Source organism: Hippopotamus amphibius, chromosome 10, assembly GCF_030028045.1.
Source record: "Hippopotamus amphibius kiboko isolate mHipAmp2 chromosome 10, mHipAmp2.hap2, whole genome shotgun sequence".
NCBI lineage: Eukaryota > Metazoa > Chordata > Mammalia > Artiodactyla > Hippopotamidae > Hippopotamus > Hippopotamus amphibius.
In genome coordinates, this window is record NC_080195.1 from 6,817,662 (window position 1) to 6,845,303 (window position 27,642).

Genomic DNA, 27,642 nt, shown 5'->3' on the forward strand with positions numbered 1-27,642 from the left:
ACCTTACTGACCTAACAGTTCTCTATCTTGCCAGATACTTAATTTCCACTGAGAAAACACTGTCAGTGCTAAGTGAAGTGTTATCTACACAAAATGAAGTCTTGTGTCATGAATTCTTAGAAGTATCCAAGGGGGTGCTTTGATAGTACGTTCAAAAAAAGCCCTGTTAATTATAAATAATAATGCATTATATAATATAAATCAGTTCTGGAATTAGAATGTGAATTTCTCCTTGACTAGAGACCAGTGCTTGTTACTTGTCAACTGTAATAAAGAGTAGGTGAATGAATTATTTCATTGAATATTTATCAGGAAACTAAATGTGTTCTCATGTAGCTATATACCAATAGTCATGAAAAATCACATTTGTATCTATTTAAGTAACTATCACTCTTTCAATTTATGCATTTCATTTGTGCCTCAGTTTTCTCATTCATAAAAAAAAAATCATTTGACCAGAAGATTCAAAATATTTTTCCTATTAGACCTCCTAAAATCATGCCACAAAGACATTTCCTTCTTGACTTCTCTATTTTTATGCTGTCATTGATGCATTAAACTGACAATCTTATCTTAGATTTTTATTTATTGAGTATGGAAATAAGTGTATGGCAAGTTACCAAATAAATGACATTCTCAAACTTTGGAAGCCTGCCAAACTTGCTTTTAATTCAAACTGTTCAGATTGTGTGGGACACTAGTATTATATTTATGCGATAGGAAAATGACCTCTTTCCTGATTTGTTCCATGCCCTGTAAATCTGAGAAAGCTTGAAACATCATTTTCTAATAAGTAAGACTTCTTTTGTGTGAGTTTCCCAGAGTCATGGGTCATATGTGTTATGTGTGTGGGTATATATCTTTATCTATCCATCTATCTATCTATGAGAAAGAGAGAGAGAAAGAGAGAAAGAGAGAAAGAGGGGAGGGAAGGAGAGGAGGGAGGGAAGAAGGAAGGAAGGAAGACAGGAAGGGAAGGAGAAAAGAAGAAAGGCCCAACAGTGACCATGATCAGAAAGAGAAGATTGCAAAAAAATAGAAATAGACATTAGTGGATAGATAATTTATTGGGTAGGAGTCAATGAACTGCAGGAAACAATCGTTACATGTTTATGTGTTTCATACATATAAAATGATAATATACTCTTTGCTCAAGGTTGTAGATTCTGTTTCCCAAATGTCCTCATTAGGTTCTCTCAGAAATCACTATTTTTTTAAATGAAAAATTCGTCTTATAGCTCTAAATTCATTATAAACCTTTAGGTTAGGAATGTAATGAGGCAAAGCCTACAAGTGTGAAAAAACAGTCAAGAGTGAGCTGGGCTCTGACATGGTGTCGGGATAAAACATAAAGGGCTATCATCATTGACCTCAGGTGTTTTTCCCCCTCTAGTACTTCCTTCTCATATGAGTCACGTACATTTGAGCCATGCTATCATTATTTTTGGTTTTGGTCATACTTCATACGAACTAAAAGTGTTTCACTTAACCTCATCATATCATGGCCCCATATTTTACACTGTGACCCCACTTACTGTATTATCGCAGAGGTTTAAAGTACTTGCTTAAATAATAAATACTTTTTAAATGAATAACCCAGAAAAAAATATCAGTATAACCTTGCCTGTGAAGCTCAGAGGTGTAACACTTAGCATAAAATTTAGTGTTGATGGTGTGGTGCTGAAAGGTAGAATTCACACTACAGTGTATTCCAAGGTGAGTAGGGAGCTACGAGGTAAAAATATCAAGCAGAGAAAACTTTTTCATGAAGTTTGTATCTGAATAGGAAGAAGGAAGTGTGGGCAGTGGCCAGAGTGGACCATGGGAGCTAAGACCTCCCTCCCGTTCTCAGACACTTTTTCCACCTTCGTGTTCACGGGAGGTAATTCACAGGAAGTACGTCTAACACACTGTGAGTATTCAATAAAGATCAGTTCAGTGGTTCACACAGTTTGGTGTGGGAACCTTTGGCTGTCCATGAGACTTTTGTAGGCAACTGTGAAATCAAAGCTATATTCGTAAAAATACGAGGACACTATTTGCCTTTTCCACTCTCCTTCTTCTGTGAGTATGCAGTGAGTGTTTCACAGGCTATTTGAGGTGTGAAATTGCAGTAGGTTGAGTGTAGAAGCAGGTATAAGAATCCAGCCTCTCTTCAGTTCAGCCAAACAAGACTTGCACAATGTAAAACAGGGCCACTCTTCTCTGTAAATACCTTTGTTTTGGAAAATGTGCATATATGTTTATATAAATAGCTACCCTCTAGCCATGGCACCCCTGTTACTTTTTCTCTTGACTCAGGGTCTTCATGCTTGTTGTTTCTTTTGTCTGGAATATTCTGTTCTCAGCTCCCTACTTGGCATTTATGTCTCCTCTTAAATGTCCCTCCTTCTTCGGAAAGGTTTTCCCAGACCTCCAGCTAGAAGTAACCCTTAATCTTTCTTATAGTAAGAAAGACATACTCTAATTTTCAACTTGTCTTCTTTTTTCTTTGTAGCCTTTAACACTTCCTGAACTTATCTTGTCCATTTTGTTTCACTCTTTTGTTGTCTATAACTGATATATCTCAAAAATATTTAGGTTAAATGAAAGTGAAATGCAAAATACCACATACTTTATAATGCCATTTATTCAAAATTCTAGGACAGGCGGAAATGCAGTGATGACAGTTGCCTATGACTGGGAAGGGAGAGAGGAATGTACTGCATAGGGGCTCAGTGGAACTTCTAGAGTGAGGAATTCTTTTATACCTTCAGTCTAAGGTAATTTCTAAGAAATAAAAATGTGTATATATGCTCAAGGGGCAAAATATGCACTTGGAAGAAAATTCACCTGGAAGGGTTAATTCCAGGACTGATCTTAATAAAATAGACAGATTTTAAAATATGCAGCAGAAATAAATATCCTTAAGGCTTCAAGACATCAGTGAAGTCATTTTGAAGGGACAGAAAGTCAGGTTGGTATCATCTTGAGAGTAACTTACAAAGAAAGAAAACAGGAGACAAACATTTCGATGAACTCTAGGGAAGAATGCATTGCTAAGACTTTGTACCCAGCCAAGCAGTCACGCATCTATCAATATACGTGAATCAGTCGTAAACACTCAAATCTTAAGGAAGCGCCCTGCATCACAAGCCCTTCGTGAGAAAGCTACTGTGGGGTGGGAACCAAAGAAGCGATGCTGGGGACATTGGCAGAGGACTGGTTATCTTTTTAGATCACCAGACATTTTACTCACTCTTTCATTTCCATCACTAACGAAGATCTGAAGTTGGACTGAATCAACAACATTTAGAGTAGATAATTTATTAGTGCTTATTATAAGGCCATTTTTTAAATTGGGGTATAGCTGCTTTACACTGTTGTGTTCGTTTCTGCTGTACAGAAAGTGAATCAGCTATATGTATACATGTATCCCCTCCCTCTTGGACGTCCCTGCCCCCCCATCCCACCCATCTAGGTCACCACAGAGCACTGAGCTGAGCTCCCTGTGTTGTACAGCAGGTTCCCACTAGCTATCTATTTGCCACATGGTAGTGTATATATGTTAATCCCAATCTCCCAATTCACCCCCCACCCATGTCCACATGTCCATTCTCTGCATCTGCTCTCTATTCCTGCCCTGCAAATAGATTCATCTGTATCATTTTTCTAGATTGCACTTGTATGCATTAATATACAATATTTGTTCTTCTCTTTCAAGGCCCTATTTAAAGCTATGTATATATGTGTGTATATATATAAATATATACACACAAGTATACATTAATCTTACATATATCAATTAATTTTGTATATGTAATATATAGATTAATATATCTATATCAATTAAATGTCACAACAAACCTGAAAGGTAGATACTACCACCCCACTTTATGGATGAGGAAGTTGAGGCACGAAGGGTTTAAGCAACTTGCTCAAAGCCAGACAGCTTGCAGGCAGTGCAGTCAGACCCCAGAGACCACGGGGCTCGCAGTCTGTTTACTGGTGCGGCTCGGCCCCGGCTCCCACGCCACGCAGGCAGCAGAAACGCCTGGCACCCCGTTTCAGCGCACTTGCAAAAATTCTCATGTCCTGGATTTCAGGGCAGCTTACAAATAGAAAGTGTTAACACTGAGAAAGTGAGGGAAAATCTTCACTGATGAAAGTATTTGCATTTGTTAAAACTTTCCTAGACTTGGGGGCCCAAAAGATACCTTTCTTATATCTTTCTCACATTCTGTTGATTAATAATGTCAAAAATATCCCTGCTATATGGTCTTTAAACTGACTGTGACAGAATTCTAAACCAGTGCCAGTCAGCTTTCATAGTGACAACACTGGCAACCCCCAAGTCTGCGCTTCCAGAATTACTCCTTCTCACCACAGTATGTACGCATTTTACTTTCTCAATCAGTAAACAAAGTTTAGAAACATTAGTTTGCTATTAATAAAGGTCTGACTGATACTATCTTCTGTTCTACAAATTATATATTGGCCTTAATTAGTAAAATATTAATTAGTAAAATTAGTAAAATATATCCTGACTTCATTGAGTCATTCATTATGTACTGTGTGCTCATGTTTACTTCTGAAGGTCAGAAAAACTTTATATAAGGAAGCGGGGAGAGAATTTGAAAAAATTATCTCTACATAGTGCACTACTTTAGTAGCTAAAGAGCAAAAGGTAATTTTAGGTAATTTCTCATATAGCTAAAACCAATGAAATGAATAGAATATTGGAAAAGGATATTCTATATGCCAACTCTATTTCAGAAATTAAAATTATGTGATACTTCCATTCATCAACACGTCCACATGCATATTGCTTGCATGAAAAGATATTGCAAATAGATGGCAAAATAAGACCATACATTTTGGACAATGTGAGAGTAAATTACAGAATGAGTTTCCCCAAGATAGTTAATATTTACATGTTAAATGATGAAAATAAGTTCTTTGGGAAAAAGAATCATGAAACTGGAATGGTAATAGAAAACTATGATATTACGTCTTTCCGATCAAGCCAGAAAAACATGAACAGAACTATTTACCCCGAGATCAGATGGCAACTAAATGAAGCCTCTGTAGAATTAAACACTAAACCTTCTTTATTTGAGAAAATAGTTGTGTCTCCAGAAAGCAAAATTATATTTACGTTTCTTTCTGTTAATATGTATTACTTTATTTCAATGATTTAATATTATAAAATCAGAAAGGTTATGTTTGCTAGTAAATATGATATTGAATTATCGGGATTTTGAATTGAACATTCTTTTTGTCTTACGGAATTTTCCTTCAAATCTAAGTTCGTTCAGATTCACTTAGAACTTTTATGAGAGAAAAATGGTGAAATTTTCTGTTGTCTTCTTGAAACTAATTAGAGTAGTTCTGATGTTTCTCCTTTGGCCCACTATATGCAGTATTTGAGTAATGGGTACTCCAAGATTATACTTTTAAAGATCTTAAATAAGGCATAGTGTATTTTTCTTAATTTCTAAAATGGATCCAACACCTTATTGAGGAAATTTTGTATTGATTTTCATGTTATAATGGTCAGAAGTTTTCTGTTTTCTGTTGATCTTGGTTTAATTTTGTAATTGTCTTAAAGTGGCTCTGTAAAGAAATGCTCTGAGTACCTAGTTTGTCTTCACATTCATGTAATCAGTCTTTTTTCCTCACTAACCATGGAACCATGTCATCTACAAGCTCCTAATTATCAAATAGACCCCATTCATCTTTCCTCCTACTTGAACTTTTGTCTAGTAGGTGGCATTTTTAAAACCCTTTACCTCTTGAAGCTTGATTTTGTCCAGATATTCCTTCTTTGGTCTTTTTTTTTTTTTTTTTTAATTAACGTTATGAAGTCTGCTTTGTCTGCCAGTCTCTTAAATATCAATTTTCACCAAAGCATGGTCCACCACTAATTGTAATTCTACCTGTCCTCGCTGAACAATCTCATCCAATAGCGTAACTTCAATTTTTTTTTCTTCATTGCTGCACACAGGCTTTCTCTAGTCGCGGCCAGCCTCAGCTACTCTTCATTGCAGTGCACGGGCTTCTCATTGCTGTGGCTTCTCTTGTTGCAGAGCACAGGCTCTAAGGCGCAAGGGCTTTAATAATTGTGGTGGGTAGGCTCATGAGTTGTGACTTGCAAGCTCTAAAGCGCAGGCTCAGTAGTTGTGGCACATGGGCTTAGTTGCTCCGCGGCATGTGGGATCTTCTGGGACCAAGGCTCGAACCCCTGCATTGGCAGGTGGCTTCTTAACTACTGCGCCACCGGTGGTGAAGAAGTCCCATAACTTCGATTCTTAATCACAGAATGGTATGTCTGTATCGCCAGGATGTCTCGCTCCATTTCCATTCTGTGTTTCCAGCTTCCCAGTGAGTATATTTACTGGAGTGTTCCAGAGCATCCCAGACTTCAAATGTCATCCCCACATCTATTCCCCTATGTCCCTAATCTGCCATTCACTAGATTTTCCAAGGCAGATTTTCCTTCCCTTGTTTTGTTTATCTCAAATAGACACATCCAGCTGGTAACCAAACCATTTGATTTCTGTCTCACGAACACTTTTAACTTCTATCATCTTCTCTCTGTGTCAACTACCACTTACACTCTGAATTCCTTTTCTCATTCACTAGATTTTTTTTATTTTCTACTAAGTCTTCTTTTCTCCAGTACCTTTGTCCCCAACCTTTCTCTTGTTGTCACAACAGTAATTGTTCTAAAATTCTAACATGATCATATAACATGATCATCCACTAAAGTCCAAAACTTAATACCCTTAAAATGATTACGAGTTGAGTCAAAGCAGTAGTCTGCTTGGTTCTCTGGTGAACCAGTTTCATCCAAGAATAAAATTTAATATTTTTGAAATACTCTGTAAGATATTTTACATACCCTGCAATCAATATTCCATCAGTATTATCAAACTTCTGTTAAGATGTAGGCAAGAGCAAATTTCAGGTTATATTTTCTAGCAAGTGCCTGCAATACAGTTTTTTTTTTTATGGTTTTAATTAAGGACAGATTTATTGCCCTTGATGTTGAAGGGTGGTAAGATTTTAAAAGACATGAATTTGTCTTTTTTTTAATTAAAAAGACAAATTGACTTGTATCTGAACAGATTACTTTTTAATTCCCTACAGAATTTGTCAAAGTGAATACCTGCAGACAAGGTCAATATTTCCCTCAGAAAACAATTTGGGATTATTCCAACAACCTAACTGGTAAGTAAATACGTGAATTACTTAGGCCATAATATGTAAAATGTGAATAATGGAAACAAGAAAGGTATAAATATAATAGTATTATAGTAGTGATTTAAGCATGAAAGATCAAAAATTTTGCATGTATTTTTGATCAATTTCCTATTTTTCTGCAGAAGTATTTTCACCTTTACTTCAAAACTTTGAGAATTCAACACACCTAGTGTATGTCTAGTCTTTTCTCTCTCATTCCCCCAAAGATGAATATACTGACTTTATAACAATAGATAGTCAAACTTACTGTATTCACAGTAGAAATGAAAACATCACATAGATTAGACCTAATATTCTGTGGTTTGCCAAAAAAAAAGTTATTTCTGTCTTTTTGATAGACAGCTAATGGCAAAATAAATACACTGCTACCAACTCAGCCTGAAGCACAATCAATAAATTTACTTGCATAAATTTTATAATAAAAACCAATACAGTGATAGCTAAGCCACTGGAAGTTGCTTAGATTGCCAAAAGGACATTGGGTGATTTTTAGTTTTGCATCTTTCTGGAGAGAAAAAGGAAAAAAAATACTCCTTCAAAAAATCTACCTAAATCTTCAGTGTTGGTAATCTGAGTGGTTTCTGACTTAGTATTTGTGTATATGGGTTATGAAGATGGCCAAAATGTCAAATCAGCTTTGCTACTCTAAGCTAAAAACGATTTTCCTAAATGTAATTTAAAGATTATGTTAACACTCCTGAAGTGGAGGCTGGGTATTAAATTTGAAAGAACACCCCAACTTACTACCGTATTTATTGGTTGGCCAATTAGTTCTTCAAATCCGTTTTAGACTGAAAACATGTTTTAGACTGTGCTGAGAGGTCTCCAACACACAGATTGAAAATATCACTGGCTTGTTTATTGGCCCAAATTACTCTGTTATCTCTGTGTCAAAGACTTACTCTGGTGCTTACTATCTAAGTAGTGCTTATTTATCTCCCCAGTCATACCAACTGGAGTTTGTTAAAAAGCTGCTTACACTCTGAGTCTTGTGTTAAAATTTTTAAGAGTTACTCTGCAAGTCACACTCTGTGCTACTAGCACTTTAAACAAAGTTCATGCCTTATAACGGAAATAACGGATGATTTGCAAATTACACCCGGCAATGGGTCTCCTGCATATTTGGCTTCATGTCCTTGGAGTGATTTTCAGCATCATTAAGCAGAAAGCACATCATTTCCTAAGTAACAAGGAATGAAGCACACACAGAGATTGACTTGGCATCTCTTACATAAACTTTCTGTTTTAGATTTGCAGAATTTACATAATATTGGAACAAAACAATACCCAAACATATTTGTGGTGTCAGTTCAATTTCCCCACAGTGCCATTCCATGGTCAACCCTGCCAAAGGTTTGTCTGGCTGCTAAATTTTATGACTTGATTCTTTTAATACAAAAATATCCTTCACTTTTTAAAAAAATGTATTCATTATTTTTAGAGGGGTTTTTTTCTACGTAATAGATACCTTTTTGAAATTTAGAATGACTGGAAATTTTTTAATATATTGGAAAATATTTTTATAATTGCTTTGGTAATCAGTAATTTTTGAAATATCTGCAACTCTCCTACTCAACTAAAACTATATCAAGGAATTATGATTTATATATATATAGGAGTTTTATATATGTAAGGGTTTATAGCTTTTCTTTTGCACATGCAAACTCAAAGCTATATTTAAAAATTTGTTGAAGTTGTTTTTTCCTTTGGAGCTCTAAAACTACACATCCATGTGCCATTTGAGCATCTCTACTGGAGCACCTGACCTTTAAAATAGGTCTAATGTAGTATCTACCTAACTAAACAAAATTATGCTACCTCTGTGGAGGATTTTTCCCATTAACTTTGCTATGATGGGAAATGTACTTTTACCATGGAAGGGTGTTATTTTATTTATTATTTTGCAGACAACAGTAATATCTACTAAATATGATTTTATGATTAAAATTAGGATCCTTTTGACAATAAGAAAGGATATGATAAATCCCTCTGCTTCCCAGAAGGACTGCAGATAAACTACAAACTTGTTTTGATGAATGTCAGGAATCATTCTATTGAATGATGATGTATGTACAACCAGTACCTCTACTTAGTAACTTAGGTTGGTGTCCCTCATAAGACCCGAAGACAAAATTCAATTGCAGGAAGTTTATTTGGAAGCATCTGTAAGGGAGTGAGGCTGTAATAGTAAGAGGAGAAGATGGCTTATGTTAGTACCATAACCTGGAGTGCAGGTCCACTGTGGTCTTCCAGGAGACTATAGGTTCTGTGATTTTGAACTGTCTCAGTTGGAGGGCAGGGTATTTGAGGGTATTTACTCATTTTTAGAGGGTGCATTAACTCTTTGGCATGTCTAGCATTTTCCACAGCAAATTATGTGCGTCCACGTTGGGAAACCAGAAACAAGCAGTGGCATAGACTTTCTGGTGGTCCTTTCTCCAGTTTAGCTGGGGGCCCACGAGCAGCGTGTGGACTGCACAAATTTGTATGTACTTTGGCAGAACTGTTTCTCTCAGGCTTTGTGATCATATATCCTCTCTCTCTGAGCCACATTTTCCAATCTTGGTGTAGCTGGTATTGAACTAATGATCTGCTAGCCTGTTACTACTTCATGATGCAGAGCAGCGATTTTGGGTAGGGCTGAGAAGCTGGTGAAGATTTGGTGGCACGCTGAGATTTTTGGTATATCTTCTTTGGATGTATGGAATTTGATGACAAGATTGGGCTAGTAATCATATATAGTGGAAATGTTGTACATAGCATAATATTTTCCTTCTTTCTATCCTTCCTTGGATTTACTGGTACATTCAACATGCTGTCAAGAAAGAAATATTTTTAAATAAAATTCTGAATTGTATATCTTTTGCCATCAGAGTATTGAACGATGCCCAGAACTGCATTGATCAATCTGAAATCTCTCCCTGAGTGTATCTTATTTTTTTTTAAGCTCTTTATTGGGGTATAATTGTTTTACACTGTTGTGCCAGTTTCTGCTGTACAACAAAGTGAATCAGCTGTATTTATATCCCCATATTACATTTACATAATTTATATTAAATATCCCCATATCCCCTCCCTCCTGTGACTCCCTCCCTCCCTCTCTACCCCAGCCCTCTAAGTCATCACCCATCATTGAGTTGATCTCCTTGTGTTATGCAGCAGCTTCCCATTAGCTATCTATTTTACATTTGGTAGTGTATATATGTCAGTGCTACTCTCTCACTTCATCCCAGCTTCCCCTTCGTTCCTCTCTCCCCCTGTGTCCTGAAGTCTGTTCTCTACATCTGCATCTTTATTCTTGCCCTGCCACTGGGTTCATCAGTACCATTTTTTTAGATTCTGTATATATGCATTAGCATACAGTATTTGTTTTTCTCTTTCTGGCTTAATTTGCTCTATATGACAGACTCTAGGTCCAACCACCTCACTACAAATAACTCAATTTCATTCTTTTTTATGAATGAGTAATATTCCATTGTATATATGTGCCACATCTTCTTTATCCATTCATCTGTTAATGGGCATTTAGGTTGCTGCCATGTCCTGGCTATTATAAATAGCGCTGCAATGCTTGAGTGTATCTTATATAGAATCACTTTAGGTCTCTTGCAAATCTTAAAAAAATTCTGGCCACTTAGCATTCTGAGGGCAAATGTACCATGACAAATGTGCTGACACTGTAATGACAGTCATTGAAATGATGAAACATCATGAGGAAGCTTGTGTCCCCAACGGGGGAAAAAGGGAAAACATCGTCTAAAGCTTGGTGGTATTTTCCCCACTTAATGCAGATCAGTTTCTCCTTTGCAAAACTGCTTAACAACAAGTAGTTGCAATATACTGTTGAGAGGCCTGGGCCTTTCCCCTCCAGAGCTGACAGTCAAAGGAGGTCAAGAAAAAACCCAACTGGCTACAAACACCTCAGTGCAGGATAGAAGCTCCAGACCCTCTGGATTCTTCACTCCTGTGACTTCCCTGACTTACTTGGATGCCAGGGAACACATGGGATGCTCTGATTGATGCTGTCCTCTGCAGGACCAGAGCGAAGGCAGAGGGCCGTCTGCAGCTGCTGCTCACAGGATGGCACAGGGATCACTACCCGGCATCCTTCACTCACAGGAGGGCCACGCCTGAGAGTACCAGCTTCGCTCTGTAGCATGCTAATTCCAGCTTATGCATATGACAAATTACTAATGCAGATCAAATCAGTGCTTTTTATAGACTGAAACTGTTGCCCACAACCGCTCCTGTCTGTTTCCATAGAACAACTGCTCCAGATGTCTGCCATTTGAACCTGCACTCTGGGTACCCAGTCCTTGCCTTTAGTCCCACAGCCCAAGAAAGGCACTGCAGGTTGAGCTGAACACTCTTGGTAGGGATTGTGAGATGTAGGGACAAGCCAGAGTATCAGATGTGGTTTTTTTTTTTAGTAAGAACTTCTGGGATTTTTCTTCCCTTTCTATCTGGCTGTGCTCGTGGGTGGCTTTTCTTTCTGTGGTGGAAAGCTAAAGGATGGTAGGATCCAACTGTGTCATGTCTTATTCAAGTTGGCATTTGTGGCAGCAACAACATTCTGTGTTCACTCAGCTGCCCACAAGCTATTATTAGTGAATATTCAGAGGTTAGCGACTCAAAATAAACAACTCTCCTGTATTTCCTCCTCTGCTGCCAGGGAATCTCAGAAGTCAGACTATCTTACTTTAGATTTTGGATCTGTTTCCACACTACCTGGAGGGTTTTTAAGGGATTTTATTGTATAATTTGCAAACCACTAATCTAGAGTGTACTATTCTTTTATGGATAGTTTGGTCAGATCAGCTATCCCTGGCAATCAGAGTCTCATCTGCTCACAACAAAACACGCTCAGTGAGCTGCACTTGTGTGTAAGTAGAAGATTAGACACGTATCTCTATACTGAAATGTGTTGGCATTGCACAAGAACATGATACGATGAAAGTTGTGATCTTGTACTCCAGTTTCTTATTAAAATCTTACACAATTTTCTCCAGAACTTACCTTCCTTCATTATATTCAAAAGCACTCTGTTTTTATAAACATTTAGTTACCCAGGTTATAAAAAGCAGGAAATGTTTGTTAGGACAGTTTATTATCTAACTTCAAATATTTGAAAATAAGTGTATGAATAATCCCATTAAAATTTTGGAAAGCTAAACCTTCTTTAGTTCATAGTTGATTTTTAATTGGTCTTCATGGTCCCATGTACTTAAAATTAAGAAGAGTTTGAGGGACTGTGTGGGGTTTGAGTTTACATACTTTCAGTCAGCATTATCAAGTTTATTTTGGTTTTATTTTGTTTTCTGATTTATCCTATGTGGGGATGCTGGTGGTTTGGGAGAACTCTAAGTACTATCTCAAATATTTTGCAAAATGTTTCATGAAATAGTCCCAGTGTAGTATCATTAATGTTAAAAACATGAAATGGGGTCTTATTAGAAGGTAATCAAAGGTTAGAATCAATTTAGGGAATCAGAGAAAGAGCCTAGCTGCCCATCCACAAGTTACAGCTGAAGAATTAATTTTATAGTTTGAACCAAGTATAATTGTTCATGGAAATGGATTCTTCAATGGCAATGACTTCTGTGACTAAAGACACTGCCTTACGAATCCATCCCATTTTCTCTCGAAGGAGCCAGTAAATGATAAGGCCATTATTGGCATTTGTTTGCCTGCCTCTGAAGCTGGGTCACAGACATCTGGATCATCAAGTAGTGTATTATCATCTTGTGGGCACTAAGAGTAAGGACTGTGAGAACCGCCAGGACTCAAACGGTATATTTAGGTGCTGCTTTGACTACAACCTGCAGACCTTTGCGCCTTGAATTACAATTTCCCCCATTCCGTTTCATTCGTTCACTTAACCAACACCTACAGAATGTGTTACAGGCACTGTCCTAGGTGCTCAGTATAAAGCAGTGAACAAAGACAGACGCAAACCTCAATTCTTATGGAGCTTTCAATTTATAAGAGGAGATGAACTAAAATTAAACAGGTAGGTAAATCAAAGGTCTTAGGTCATCATAAGTGCACATGGGATGGTGTGCAGAGGGGCTGGTTATAGGGCAAATAAAATTTGATGATCAGGTCGTGAAAAGTCTCTGGACCAGGATCAAGCTGAGATGAACACAGAAAGGTGGGACCGGATTAGCCAAGTACAGACATGGAGAAGGACTTCCCTGGCCATAGAAACACAAGGGCAAAGGATGAGAGGGAAGAATGAGCTTGGCCTGTCTAGAGATGGAAAGAGGGCAGTGGAGATGGAGCCTGATGACAAAGGGGCAGAACAAGACATGAGTTTGAAGACAGGTGAGGACCAGCTGTGCAGGCCTTGTAGGAGTTCAGGCTTAACTTCAGTTGAAATGGAAAGTGTTGGAGGATTTCTGGTCACAGAGGAACGTGTTTCGATATAACTGAGAGCAATCACTTTGTGATCTGCCTTGCAGATTCTTCTACCTTTCCTAAACACTGTTCCAAGCCTCACACTGCCTATTCGGAAATCTTAAATGTCTCTTCAGTTACGTCAGAATAAAAATGACAATTTTTGTAAACAATATTCTTGACCTTCCACCATGTGGAATTTGTGGAGCCCCTCAAATCTTACTAAGCACAGCTTCCCTCTATGCCCTTGGCACTGCTCTCTGGTCAGGATCTTCTGAAAGGTATCATTTCCTTTTCCTTTCTTGCCTTCACAGCCCTGCCCTTTACACCCCCACCCCACCCCACCACCACCACTGCATCCCTTGTTTCTTCTTCCCCAAACTCTTCCCATTCTGTTCCCACTATCTGGACCTTTGGATGACTGCCACAGATAATCTGTGAAGAAGTTGTTTCCTCCTTTACCACTCATCTGGCACTTAGTAAAGCCTGTCTTTGCATTATGGTCCATGGACCAAATAAATCAACTGTGAGTTTGAGGATCAATGACTGGGATTTTCTCTCTCTTTTTTTTTCTTCTCCCATCACCAGCACATAATTCTTAATATAATGGACACTCTTAAAGGCCTGAAAAAAAAAAAAGTGATGTAACTCACCCATGATCAACATGTGCTTGTCTGTCTGAACTGTTGCCATTGTTGGTGTTGTTGTAAACTTAAACTTGAAGCAATAGGCACCCTTCTGAGATGGCTAGTTGGTCTGGGGTACCGTCCATGATCATGACATAGAAAAAAATTTTTTTTTAATGTAGAAGGAATGAGCCAATGGCCTTGAACTCACTGGCATTATTTTTAAAATTTCTAACGATTTTGGAATGTTCAATGTTTTTCTTTAGGGAAATAAAGAACAACATCCAGGAAGGAATCTATTAATTTGTCTGAGATAGTTTCACCTCAAGCCCAAGAATTTTATAAATGAGTGGAATGAGTTCATTTTCCTCCCAGATATCTATTTGGAACACAAAGAAAACACTTGCTGGGGTTTAAAAATAAATCAACATGGTCAGCTATGGCCTTTTCCAGCCCTTTCCGTCAACCTTAAGTCAAGGAAATAAATTTAATTAGCTTGTTTTCCTTCGAAATAAACTACAGGAGAGTGTTCAACATTAATGACTCTACTCCTTGTGGAATGCAAAGAAAAATCGATTTTGCTGGAATATACAACTGAGGAATGAATACTTAGAATGGACACAGATGTCAAAGAAATGTAAACTCCCTGGCACTAAATGCCGAACTGACAACAGCCGAGTTTTTCATTTTCAACTTTAGGAAAATAGAACACTTGTTAGTTTGCAGTCTGCTGCCCATTTTTATACTATACAGCTGGGGAAAGTATGGTGCTGTTTGGACATCGGATAATTATGCTGCTAGTCACCGAAATAGTTTTTATCAGTGATGTTTGGACTATGTACAACATCCCAGGAAATAAAAATACTTTGAGACTAATGATGTGATCTCATAGAAGGTCAACACCTTTATATTTAGTACAAATGTTTCTGTGAGTGAATTTCAGCATCACTTGGAATATGTAACTGTGAAAGGATCCTGGGCCCTAGAACAGAGGAAACACATGCACATATGTACACGTAAGGGGAAAAATCTCATTGAATATTACTTTTCTAATATTTCTCAACCTCGGCTTTTAAAAAAAGATTAAAAATAAACTTAAGTGGGAGAAAAAAGAATGGGCTTATTGATGCTGTGATTGGAATTCGTTATACATCCCACTAAACCGTTTCTATGACGTTAAGGTAAATGAAAGGAAAATCTCTTCCTCCACAAATAAGTGATCACTAACATTTTCTTCATACGCGTCACCAGAAACGAGATGATGAGAAGGTCAAATTCAGCTCAGCTTCTAAATATTTATTTAGCGCGCATCTTCCTTGGGTCTTCTAAAGAAACTTCTGTCAAATTGGAGGAAAATTTTTCCTGCTGTAACTCAGGCTTCCCCAGCCGGATGTGAAATTGATGTTTATGATACTGCACAGCCCAAATTATTCCATGAGCAGTTTAATAACACGGATATTATTTTCTTTTCCAATGTCTGTATTGACTGTCTCTAGTATGGTATTTTAGGAGATGCAGATTTTAACCTAGAAATTGGTTTGGTGGTTCTTGTTTGCAGTTAAAGCCGTCAGCTAGTACATGTCTGGCTATGTCAGACGTCCCCCTGCCATACCTTGCTTTCATCCTATGTGCACTAATCTAATTCTTAGCAAGGGTATGGAAGATTGTGGAAAGTGTCTAGCCCAGAAACTGTACCTGTAATGACCACAGCCAGTGAGCCCTGGGATGAGTCAGGAAGTAAACTCGTAGCTGCACAGAACTCGCCTTCCCACATGGAACTCCTCAAGCTGAGCAAAAACATTTCCTCCTCATATTCATAACTATTTGTTGTTTTTTGTTTTCTGAAGACTAAAATTCTTCAGGGTGGTATAAAATCTAGCTGCTTTTTTAAAGGAGTTTTAGTCTCATAGGATAACCCATCGTTTGTGATCATTCGTGTGCTCTTGGGTGAACATGTTTCTTTACAACTCCCACAGCCCAGACACAACCAAAAATAAAAGCATGACATTAAAGGGCAGAGGAAAAATCCTCATCCTTGCGTTATCCAGACACTTTCTTAATTAGTTCCGCATTGTAAATGCCTGAGTAAAATCAAGTGCGTTCTCACTCTGTATCGCCTAGAAGAGGACAACCTTGAAATATGATTTGGCTTTTCTTCACACAGGGTGATGTTCTTTGGGACCCTATTAAGTAAATCAAAATATCAATGATAATTAGTGAGTGACACAGCATTCACTGTGCTACACAGCAAAGAAAAACATTTTTTCATATCATTACATATTGAAGTCATCTCAAGTGAATTTGAACCAAATTAACTTCATAGCATCTCTTCTATAAAAATTAAAAGTGCCTCCGAACTTTGTGATTTTGATAACTACATTGTTTCTCAATACTCTAATTTTTTTAAAAAAATAGTAAAGCATAGATATCTTTTTAAATAAGATTTTACTGGAAAGGAAATTATAAGTAAATAGCTAAGCATTTAATGATCAGTTGATTTTTTTATTGAACTTTTTTATCTGCCTACCTTGGATAATGAAAAGCATTTAGACTATTATTTTACTTTGCTCTTTATCTGTTTCTTTAGTGATAAGGATAAGATCTTTCATAAGATATTCCTCTTAGAATTAATTGTTTTATGGTGTTCAGAGTGGAAGTCCCTCTAAGGGTTTGGTAGCCACCAAATATTCTCAACAGGGTGAAACAGATCAGGGAACAGAGAATTCACATGTGGACTCTCACCAAAGCCTAGTTGAACCAAAGAAACCACAACTGTATAGAGAGAAAGAGGTGGACTTGTAACAGGGAAGAGCTAAGAGCTAAATCGGACTCCATGTTCAATCTGTTTCTTTGACTTGAACCTTTGCTTTTCACTGCTTTTGTTATTATAATCACACATGAAGGCCTGCCTCAGGGAACCCTGCCCCTCTGCCTCAGTGTTAAACTAAAGTGCCTCTGTTCAGCTCACAGGCAGACCATCTGCCCTGCCCACCTGTGAATGGCTGCAAGAAAGGAGAAATTAACACATCCCCTCACCCAGGCTGGTCATTCCTGGAGATGTTTTGCAAGACTGAGGGCCCTTTTACTTTACTTCCCCACCCCCTCTCCTCCCTATTCTACCTTTTTACTTTACTTCCTCACAGCCTCTCCCTCTCTGATTCTATAAAAGAAACTGGCAGCCAGACCCTGATGAGATGGTTTTTTGGAGACACTAGTCTGCCATCTTCTCCGTCTGCTGGCTTTCTGAGTAAAGTCATATTCCTTGCCTCAACACCTTGTCTCAGATTCATTGGCTTGTCATGTGGCGAGCAGAGCGAGCTTGGACTCAGTAACAGACTCAGAGCAAAAGAAGACATGAGAACAAGAGAACAAAAAATTGTGATCAATCTAATAAATTTATGTTCAGGAAATAGCTGACTATTCTTTTTGAAGCATGAATCTGACTAGAATCAAATATGTAAGAAGCCAATCAGACTTTTAAGATATTTTATTGTCAAAACTACCACCATCCTGGTCTAAAAGAGACTATTACTTTTTAAGACATAGAGCAGTCTCTGGGATCCCAACCATCTCTGAGCAGGACACAGGCAAATACAACTGCTTGATCTCAAGAGGGCTCATTCCCCAATGCTTATTAGGAAAATAAAAGAAGAAGGAAAAAGAAGATAATGGAAAAAAAAAAAAAATCCTGGCGTTTGGACTTAGGAACCCTGGGGGACAGGTGGACCAAGACACTGCCTCCAGGGATCAGGGACTTCTCACAGGCTGGGGACTCTCAAAATGTCTCTATTTGGGGATTTCAGGATTGTTAAGAGCCAGTTTTTTAATCGGTGGTGAATCTCCCATTCTTCCGCTTTCTGAATCAAATCAGTTACTCCCCATCCTGTCTTGGTCCATGCACCTGTGAAGGATGAGTGAGATACAGATCATTTGTCTTTTAAACCCATGTATCAATGGATCAAGAGAAGCACCATCCAGGGATGTAAAGCTGAGTTGAAGCAACCATAGTGTATCACCCAGAGCTCCAGGACTTTGGACTTGACTCACAGCCTGCGTTTTTGTGTCTCCCTCAGGATAGGATAGGTCATTTGCATGTAGGAAGAAAAGTGACCAGAACATTTGGTGTTTAGCAGAGATGACTGTGGTTTACTAATATCCTGATTCCCTTCTTTGTATAAGCAAATGTCAGGATGGCCATTTCCCCTCTATAGAAAGCATGTTTGGGTGATTTGCTTTGACCAATGAAATGTGAACAGTAGGGACTTTAAAAGGCTGAAAGTTAATGAGCCAATTACCATCTAGAACAAAAGCAAAGCAACCTCAAACAAAAGTAGAAACAAGAAAATGATAAAGATAAGAGGAAAAACTGGTGACATAATAATATATAATATGTTATATATAATATATAATAGGGAGGATACAAAGACAAAAGTTGACTGAAAAGAAAAATTAAATTGATAAAACTCTGGCTTGACTGATTAAAAATGAAAGAAGGCACAAATAAACAAAATTAAGAAATGGGGACACAACTATTGGTGCTACAGATGTTAAATAGATGATAAAAGGGTATTATGAAGTAGCTTTCTGCCAATAATATTGAAAATTTCAATGAAATGGACAAACTCCCTAAACTATATAACATTAAAAATAAAAAACCATTTTTACATTGTCAAGGAATTTGAAACAGTAATTTACAATCATCACACAATGAAAACTCCAGGTACAGACAACTTTTTTTTTAATTTAATTGACTCACAATATTATATTAGTTTCAGATGTACAAAATAGTGATTCAATATTTTTATAGATTATACTCCATTTCAAGTTATGTACAATACTGGCTATATTCACTGGGCTGTATAATATACCTTTGTATCTTATTCATTTTACATATAATAGGTTGTACCTCTTAATCCCCTACCTCAGCCTTGTCCCTACCCCTTCCTTCTCCCCGCTGGTAACCACTAGTTTGTTCTCTATATCTGTAAACCTGTTTCTGGTTTGTTATATTAATTCATTTGTTTCATTTTTTAGATTCCACATATAAGTGATATCATACAGTATTTGTCTCTCTCTGACTTATCTCACTAAGCACAATACCATCCAAGTCCATCCATGTTGTTGCAAATGGATAAAAATTCATTTTTATGGCTGAGTAGTATTTGCATTGTGTAAATGTATCACATCTTCTTTATCCATTCAGCTGTTGATGGACACTTAGGTGCCTTTCATATTTTGACTGTTGTAAATAATGCTGCTATGAACATTGGGGTGTTGTGTATATCTTTCTGAATTAGTGTTTTCATTTCCTTTGGATATATACCCAAGCGTGAAATTGCTAGATCATAAGGTAGTTCTATTTTTAGTTTTTTGAGGAACCTCCATAGTGGCTGCACCAATTTATATTCCCACCGACATCAACATTTGTTATTTGTGGGCTTTTTGACAGCCATTCTGACAGGTGTGAGGTGATATCTCACTGTGACTTTGATTTGCACTTCTCTGATAGTCAGCAATGTTGAACATCTTTTCACCAGGCACAGCAAATTGATTGGCAAAATCTAACAACCAAGGAACACATAATTGTGATGAATCATAAACTATTAGAAAGCGCACACACACACACACACACACGCACAAAGAACAATCTCCAGCTCACTTTATAAGGCAAAAGTAAAGTTGATACAAAATTTCACATGGATAAAGGGAGAAGGAAAATTATAGGTTGATCTCATCTCACTCATGAACATAGAAACAAACATCCTAAACTGGATATTAATTAAATAACTCTAACAACTCCCAGGAATGCAAATTTTCTTTTAACTTTAGAAAATAAATGCATGCAGTTTGTCACACTAACAGATTTTTTAAAGCATACGTATTATTATTGTATTAAATTCAGAAATAGGATTTGATAAAATAAAATACCCAATTATGATTTTTTAATGTTTCAGAACTAGCAATAGAAAAAACTTTTTAGTATAATAAAGAGTATCTACAAAAATCCCTTATAGTGGGCACCTTATTTAATTGTGAAACATTGAAATTATTCCTTTAAGATCTGGAACAAGACAAGGATGACCCTTAAATCCAACTCTATTCAACATTATACTTTAGGATCTATCCCCTATAGTAGAGCAATATAAAGAAATAATGTGAAAGCAAATTTTCATCTTCCATCATCTTGTGACATGGTTATATTCACACAAAATGTATAAGAACCTATGGATAAATATAGAAAATATATATTCTACATATTTAGTTTGGCAAGTATGCTGATACAAAATCAATATGGAAAAACAAATCAAATATATCAATAAAAATTGGATATTACCATAAAATTTTTAAAGAACATTTTCAAACAGGTATTTTCAAAAGTATCAAAAATAAAATACTGTGTATAACCATCAATGAAATAATTATAGAACTTTATTGAAAGAAGTTGGAGAAGTCCTAGATAAATGGAAAAAAAAACCCATTTTGGATTGATTGTAAAGATAACATTTCTCCCCAAATTGAATTATTGATTCAATTCAAAGTAAACCAATCAAAAGCTCAGTAAGGTTTTCCTTGAGATACTTAGCAAGCTTATTCTTAAATTTTTATGAAATCACAAACAAATCCAAGAATATCAAAGAAGTGAGTAAAAACAAATATTAAGATGAGGACATTTGTCCAAACAGATATAAAGATTTATTATGAATCTATAGTGAATAAGTGGTGGTGGCATTTTGCTGGGATAGAAAAACGAATGAAATGGGATGAAAGCTGAGAAATGGCCTCATACAGATATGCATGCATTTGATTTATTACTGAGCCGGCATGGTAGACACTGGACAGTAAATTCTACTGGGGCGTTTGGATAACATGAAAAAACAAATTAAACTGGCAAATTTAACTTTAAGTAGATTGAAGTCCTACATGTAAAAGGCAAAACTGGAAAACATTTTCTAGAAGGAAATTCCTTTGTAATCTCACAGGTGAGTAGGGAATGATTTCTTAAACAAGAAATAAAAAGTATAAACTGTACAGGAAAGAATTGTTCAGTTTGATTACAGTAACATTAAGAACTTCTGTTCATTAAATGACACCATAAAAAAAGTGAAAAACATAAAACACAAATTATGTAAATGTATTTTAAAAATATATAACTGACAAATATATATATTTTAAAACTCTATGAATCAATAAGAAAACATCCCAAGAGAAGAGTATTTGAAAAAATGTGGAACCTTATGAAGAGTCAGGAAATGCAGATTTCAACAAGATGGGTTTTTACGCCCATCAGTTTGGAAAAAAATTAGTGTGAACATATAAAATTCTGTAGAGGATGTGGAACAGAAGAAACGTTCAGTGACTTCTAGGGGGGTGTAATTTGGTACAACTGAACTGTAAAATGACTTTGCATTTACCTGGTTAAGTTGAACAAGAGCAAACCGGATGTCAGAGCAGTTCCACTTCTATATATAGATGTGTTACATCAGGAGGCATGCACAAGTATGTTTGTAGAAAAAATTGCTCATAATTGCCCCCAAACCAGAGTGACACCCAGTAGAATGGTAAGTGCACTGTGGTTATGTTTATACCATGGAATGCTCTGAAGCAGGCAGGTGAAAGAACCACAGCTAAATGCATCATCGACAGTGATGAATCTCTAAAATGTGATGTTAAGTGAAAGAAGCAAGTTGCCTGTGACTATACAGTTATAGGATAATTAGTTTCTATAATATTGAAAAGCAGGCAAAACTAAGCAATATATCATTTACAAATACATTCACTGACTAAAGCATTTTGAAAAGTCAGTGGAATGATTACCACAAAATTCAGGATTGTAATTGTTTAATGGCTGGGAGAGATGAAAATAGGGAGAGGCACTGAGAAAACTTCTAAGGTACAAGAGATTATCTATATTTTACTTTGAGTGAGAGAGACATTTTTAAAAAATAGTTAAATTTAACTGAAATAATGCATCTATAAAATATAACAATTTTAAGAAAATAGAAATGACAATGTAAAAGTAATCATAAAAAGATCTTGAATTTAAAATTCTGAAAGATGTCAACAAACACTAGGGAGAGAGGAGAAATGAATCAGGTGCAGCAAAACTGTGCAGAGTCTCATTTTATTTAGAGAGGAAGTCACAGATTTTTAATAATTCTCTACAATGATAAGAAAGAAAGATTAAATATACTTGGTAAAAACATAATGGTGACCATAAGAATAGCAATACGCTGTAGAACTTTGAAATGCCTAGATAATTAAAAGAAAGTAATAAATCTGGGGGAAAAAAGATGGAAAGGGAAAAGGAAATTAAAGAGAAAACAAATAAGATGGAATGAACAAAGTCAAATATAACAACACAATGTGAACATATCTATATAAAAAGTTAACTTTTAATACTAATCTTTGTTCTTGATTATACATTTTTGCTAAGGAGAATAATAAAGGAAACTTGTTCTAACAGAGATCAAAAATATAATATTTTAATAATTAAAACAGTGATATAACCCATGGTGAACTCACCTAGTGACTTACATTCACACTGCTATACAGGAGACAGGCATCGAAATCTTTCTTACACATCTGTTTTTTAGCAGTAGTTCCGTGAAAATGTGAAGCAAGGCTGGAAAGTGGAGGGGAGGGAGGGTGACAGAGCAGAACTCCCAGAACTTGGAGAGACAAAATTCCAAAGACAAAATTCCAAATGTGCTAGTACTTCGAAATGTACCTAGTACTTTCAAAATTCCAAACACAAAATCCCAAATGTGCCTAGTATTTTCCCACGTGATTCTGATTTGACGTGTGTAAATCCATATTTGGGAGACTATAAAGAAAGTGCATTCATTTTCCCAGGTCCTTTCAAAGCTAAAGTTCTGGATTGAGTTAATCTGGCAAATTTAGAAACCGATGATCTCTCTTCAGATTGTGAAATAAGAACCAACTTTAAAACACTCGGAAAATACAGCTCTCTTGCCGCTCCCGACTTTTCACTTCTCCTTTCCTTTTCACTTTTCACTCTGCCATCTCTAATGACAGTTCTGTTCATAATGCAGAAACTCCTCTTTTCTGCACTTTCCCAGCACCTCTTGGCCTTACTTGAAACATAACGTTTCCTTAAGGCACCATTCCTTCAGGTGTGCCATCCACAGGAAGATGTTCTTTCCCTCTCTCCACCCCTGTCCTCCTCTCCTCCAACAAATGTTAGATGGATCCATGTGTTTTGTGCTACTTTTAGACGATCAAGTCACCACTCATTGTGAAAGCAGCTGTTTCTTTGTGGTTCCTACTTGCTGACTGTACCACTTTGTATTCCATTCATCTCTATGCTTAATCCACTTCCTGGTCCTGCTCCCTCAGTATTGAAAACACCCACACTCGGTTCTCTCCCTCTACCCCAAGCCCCACCATAAATCTGAGCCCCGTCAAGATGTATGAAGGCAATTTCTCCAGTATCCTGGTTTCTTTGTTACTTGTCAATTATTGTATATAATCCATTCCAGCTTCCTCTCATGGATACATCCCAGAATTTCTTATCACTAAGAAATGTATCACCTGTGAAATAAAATTCCAAATTTCCTATTACCGTATGATCATTAACTTCAATCCTTAAACATCACTTGGTTTATCATTCTCAGTGAACTCACTTCTTAAAGCGTTTCGGGATATCTGTCCGTTGAACCCCACTCCTTTCTCCCTATTTATCCATTCCTGATTGTGTGCTCTCTCTATGTAGATACAAATGAAATAGTCAAGAACTTCATTTCCCTTTGACTGAGAGTTTAAATGCCCTTGAGATAACTCTTTTTGTTTCATTTGCCCAGCAGAGCCCCAGCCTGTAATGAGCTCATCTGACTGTCTAATCCACTCCTGTCCCCAGATTCTGGACATTGCCAGAATAAACCACACAATAAATGAATAAAAATCGATACCACTATAATACTCACGGTTTTCATGATCAGCTGGGACCTCAACATGGACTTAAAGTCTTACAGTATTTCCCTAGTACAATGTATTTCTTTTTTTAAAATTTATTTTAATTTATTTTATTTATTGGCTGCGTTGGGTCTTCATTGCTGTGCATGGACATTTCTCTAGTTGTGCAGGTGGGGGCTACTCTTGTTGTGGTGCACAGGCTTCTCATTGCTGTGGCTTCTCTTGTTGCAGAGCACAGGCTCTAGGCGTGCAGGCTTCAGTAGTTGTGGTACATGGGCTCAATAGTTGTGACTTGTGGGCTCCAGAGCACAGGCTCAGTAGTTGTGGCGCACGGGTTTAGTTGCTCTGTGGCATGTGGGAATCTTCCCAGACCAGGGCTCGAACCTGTGTCCTCTGCATTGGCAGGCGGATTCCTAACCACTGCGCCACCAGGGAAGTCCCTAGTATAATCTATTTCTGGTCTTCCACTAGCATATTTTGCAATTTCTCCTCTCTTAAAATGTCCGTCTTTTCCCTCTACCTTGCTATCTTGCCCTCGTAAGATGATCTGGCTTCCATTTCATAAAGAAAATAAAAACTTCAGGAGGGAACTTCCTAAATCTTTTTCTTCTGTTATAAAAGAAGGAAACTAATCCTTTTACCTCTGGTCTGAATCGTATTCCTTCACTTCTTCTCATTAACTTCTCTGTACTCTACTGGTATCTTCCCATCAATATTCAAACAAATGCAAACTTTTCCTATCTTAAAAAAAAATGAGATTTCTCTGACATCACTTTCTTTTTTATTTTTTATGTTAGTGGACTGACATCACTTTCTCTAAATTACCACCTTGTCTTCCTCACAATCACAAACAATTTTTTAAAAATATTTTCAACACATTGTAAAATAAATACACCTTTGTCAAACTGATTTTACTGACAATATTACTCATGTCAAAAAGGTAACACAATTGATTCAGTTGCCCAAGACAAAAGATACAACATTTATCCTTTGTATCTCCCTCTTGTTAATTCCTACATATCAGTGATGAAGTCTGGTTACTTCTACATCCTAATAGTTGTTCAATTTGTTAAATTCTCTCCATCTATTATTTCTCACTTCAGCTTCTGCCCCAGCCTTGGAAGTGGTCTCTCTGCCTCCAATCTTGCTGTCCAAGAAGCCATTTTGTGCACTCAGAGGTTGCCATCCCATGTCCTGTTGTCCCCACATTAAAGGTCAAATCCCTTCATATGGCTTTCAAACTCTTCCATTGTCTGAGATAACACTGTATTTCTTCAGCCTTTTCTGCCATCTCTTTCATTTCTAATTCAGAAATCTATCCAAAGCCAATGTACTTATATTCTTTGATTGTGCTTTTCTTTTTCTCATCTCCTTTCACCACATTTCTCTTTAGCGTGTGCTATGTATCTTTTCTCCCTTTTTCCTCTTCAAATGATAAATTATACTCACCCTCCAATCTCAATCTGTCATGTAAACGGGAGTTTTCCTTATGTCTTAAAATAAGGACCCCCTCCATTGGTACCTATAATACCTGCGCTCCTCTAATGTCACATTTTATTTATCATATTTTATTCACTGGTTTTGATTATACCTGTGTTCCTTACATAATGCACACCTCTCTGAGACCAGAGTCTGTAGGTGCCTTATTTGCAGTTGTTTACCCAATGTCTCACATGGTACATGTATGTAATAAATAATACCTGCCCGAGTGAATGAATACCTGATTAAATACTTGAATAAATTTCTTAGAACTTGAAAGAGATGATGGTTTCTATCTTCTATGGTAAATCACAAAATTTGAAAATGGTATTTTCCTAAAACCCTGTAGATAAAAACAAAGTATACAACTGCTAGCAGAGTAAAAATTAGCTAAATTGAAAAAGAAGTATTTTTGTCATCTATTGTGCTAATTTAATAAAACTAAATGAAAACCTGGAGGATATAAAAGGGGGCTTTATTTGTGCTTCTCATCAGAGTGTTGGCATTATTTATTAACTTTTGCTGTCATTTCAATTGCTCTTCTATTGTTACCTCTATTTAATAATGGAGATCTTAGAAATTCTGAAAAGTGAGCTTTCCTTTTAAAATGTTTTTTTGTTTCCTTTTCCTTGCCACTCTTGTCCATGACTCTACATTGTTATAACACTTTGATGTCATTGGTGTCCTTCTTCTTTTTTTTTTTTTTAAGAACTTTTATTGAGGTACAGTTAACAGACAATAAACAACATATATTTAGAGTGTACAATTTGGTATCCCAATCTCCCAATTCATTCCCCCCCAACCCTCCCCGCTTTCCCCACTTGGTGTCCATATGTTTGTTCTCTACATCTGTGTCTCTATTTCTGCCTTGCATTTCCTCTTTCATAGTTGTTAGCATTTGCCTTATGTATTGAGGCGTTCCTATATTGGGGGCATATATATTTATAATTGTTAGCTCCTCTTCTTGGATGGATCCCTTGATCTTTATGTAATATCCTTTCTTGTCTCTTGTAACATTTTTTATTTTAAAATCTATTTTATCTGACATGAGTATTGCTACTCCAGCTTTCTTTTGATTTTCATTTGCATAGAATATCTTTTTCCATCCCCTCACTTTCAGTCTGTATGTGTGCCTAGGTATGAAGTGGGTCTCTTCAAGACAGCATATATATGGGTCTTGTTTTTGTATCCATTCAGCCAGTCTGTGTCTTCTGGTTGGTGCATTTAGTCCATTTACATTCAAGGTCATTATTGATATGTATGTTCCTATTACCATTTTCTTAATTGTTTTGTTGTTGTTTTTGTAGGTCCTTCTCTTCTCTTATGTTTCCCGCTTAGAGAAGTTCCTTTAGCATTTGTTGTAGGGCTGGTTTGGTGGTGCTGAATTCTCTTAGCTGTTGCTTGTCTGTAAAGCTTTTGATTTCTCTGTCGAATCTGAATGAGATCCTTGCTGGGTAGAGTATTCTTGGTTGTAGGTTCTTCCCTGTCATCACTTGAAATATATCATGCCACTCCCTTCTGACTTTCAGAGTTTCTGCTGAGAAATCAGCTGTTAACCTGATGGGAGTTCCCTTGTATGTTATTTGTCATTTTCCCCTTGTTGCTTTTAATAACATTGCTCTGTCTTTAATTTTTGTCAATTTGACTACTATATGTCTTGGTGTGTTTCTCCTTGGATTTATCCTGCCTGGGACTCTCTGTGTTTCCTGGACTTGGCTAGCTCTTTCCTTTCCCATGTTAGGGAAGTTTTCAACTATAATCTCTTCCAGTATTTTCTCAGGTCCTTTCTCTCTCTCATCTCCTTCTGGGATCCCTATAATGCGAATGTTGGCGCCTTTAACATTGTCCCAGAGGTCTCATAGGCTGTCTTCAGTTCTTTTCATTCTTTTTTCTTTATTCTTTTCTGCATCAGTGATTATCACCATTCTGTCTTCCAGGTCACTTATTCGTCCTTCTGCCTCCG

General features: G+C 36.9%; 1 long non-coding RNA gene across 1 annotated transcript in view; it reads left to right on the forward strand.

Moving 5' to 3' along the window:
• The window catches only part of LOC130830547 (uncharacterized), a 209,824-nt gene that overhangs the window by 120,081 nt on the left and 62,101 nt on the right, over positions 1–27,642 (forward strand). The window contains exon 2 of the long non-coding RNA XR_009047799.1: positions 7,132–7,212. This is a non-coding gene — a long non-coding RNA (uncharacterized LOC130830547). The remainder of the gene's footprint in view (positions 1–7,131; positions 7,213–27,642) is intronic.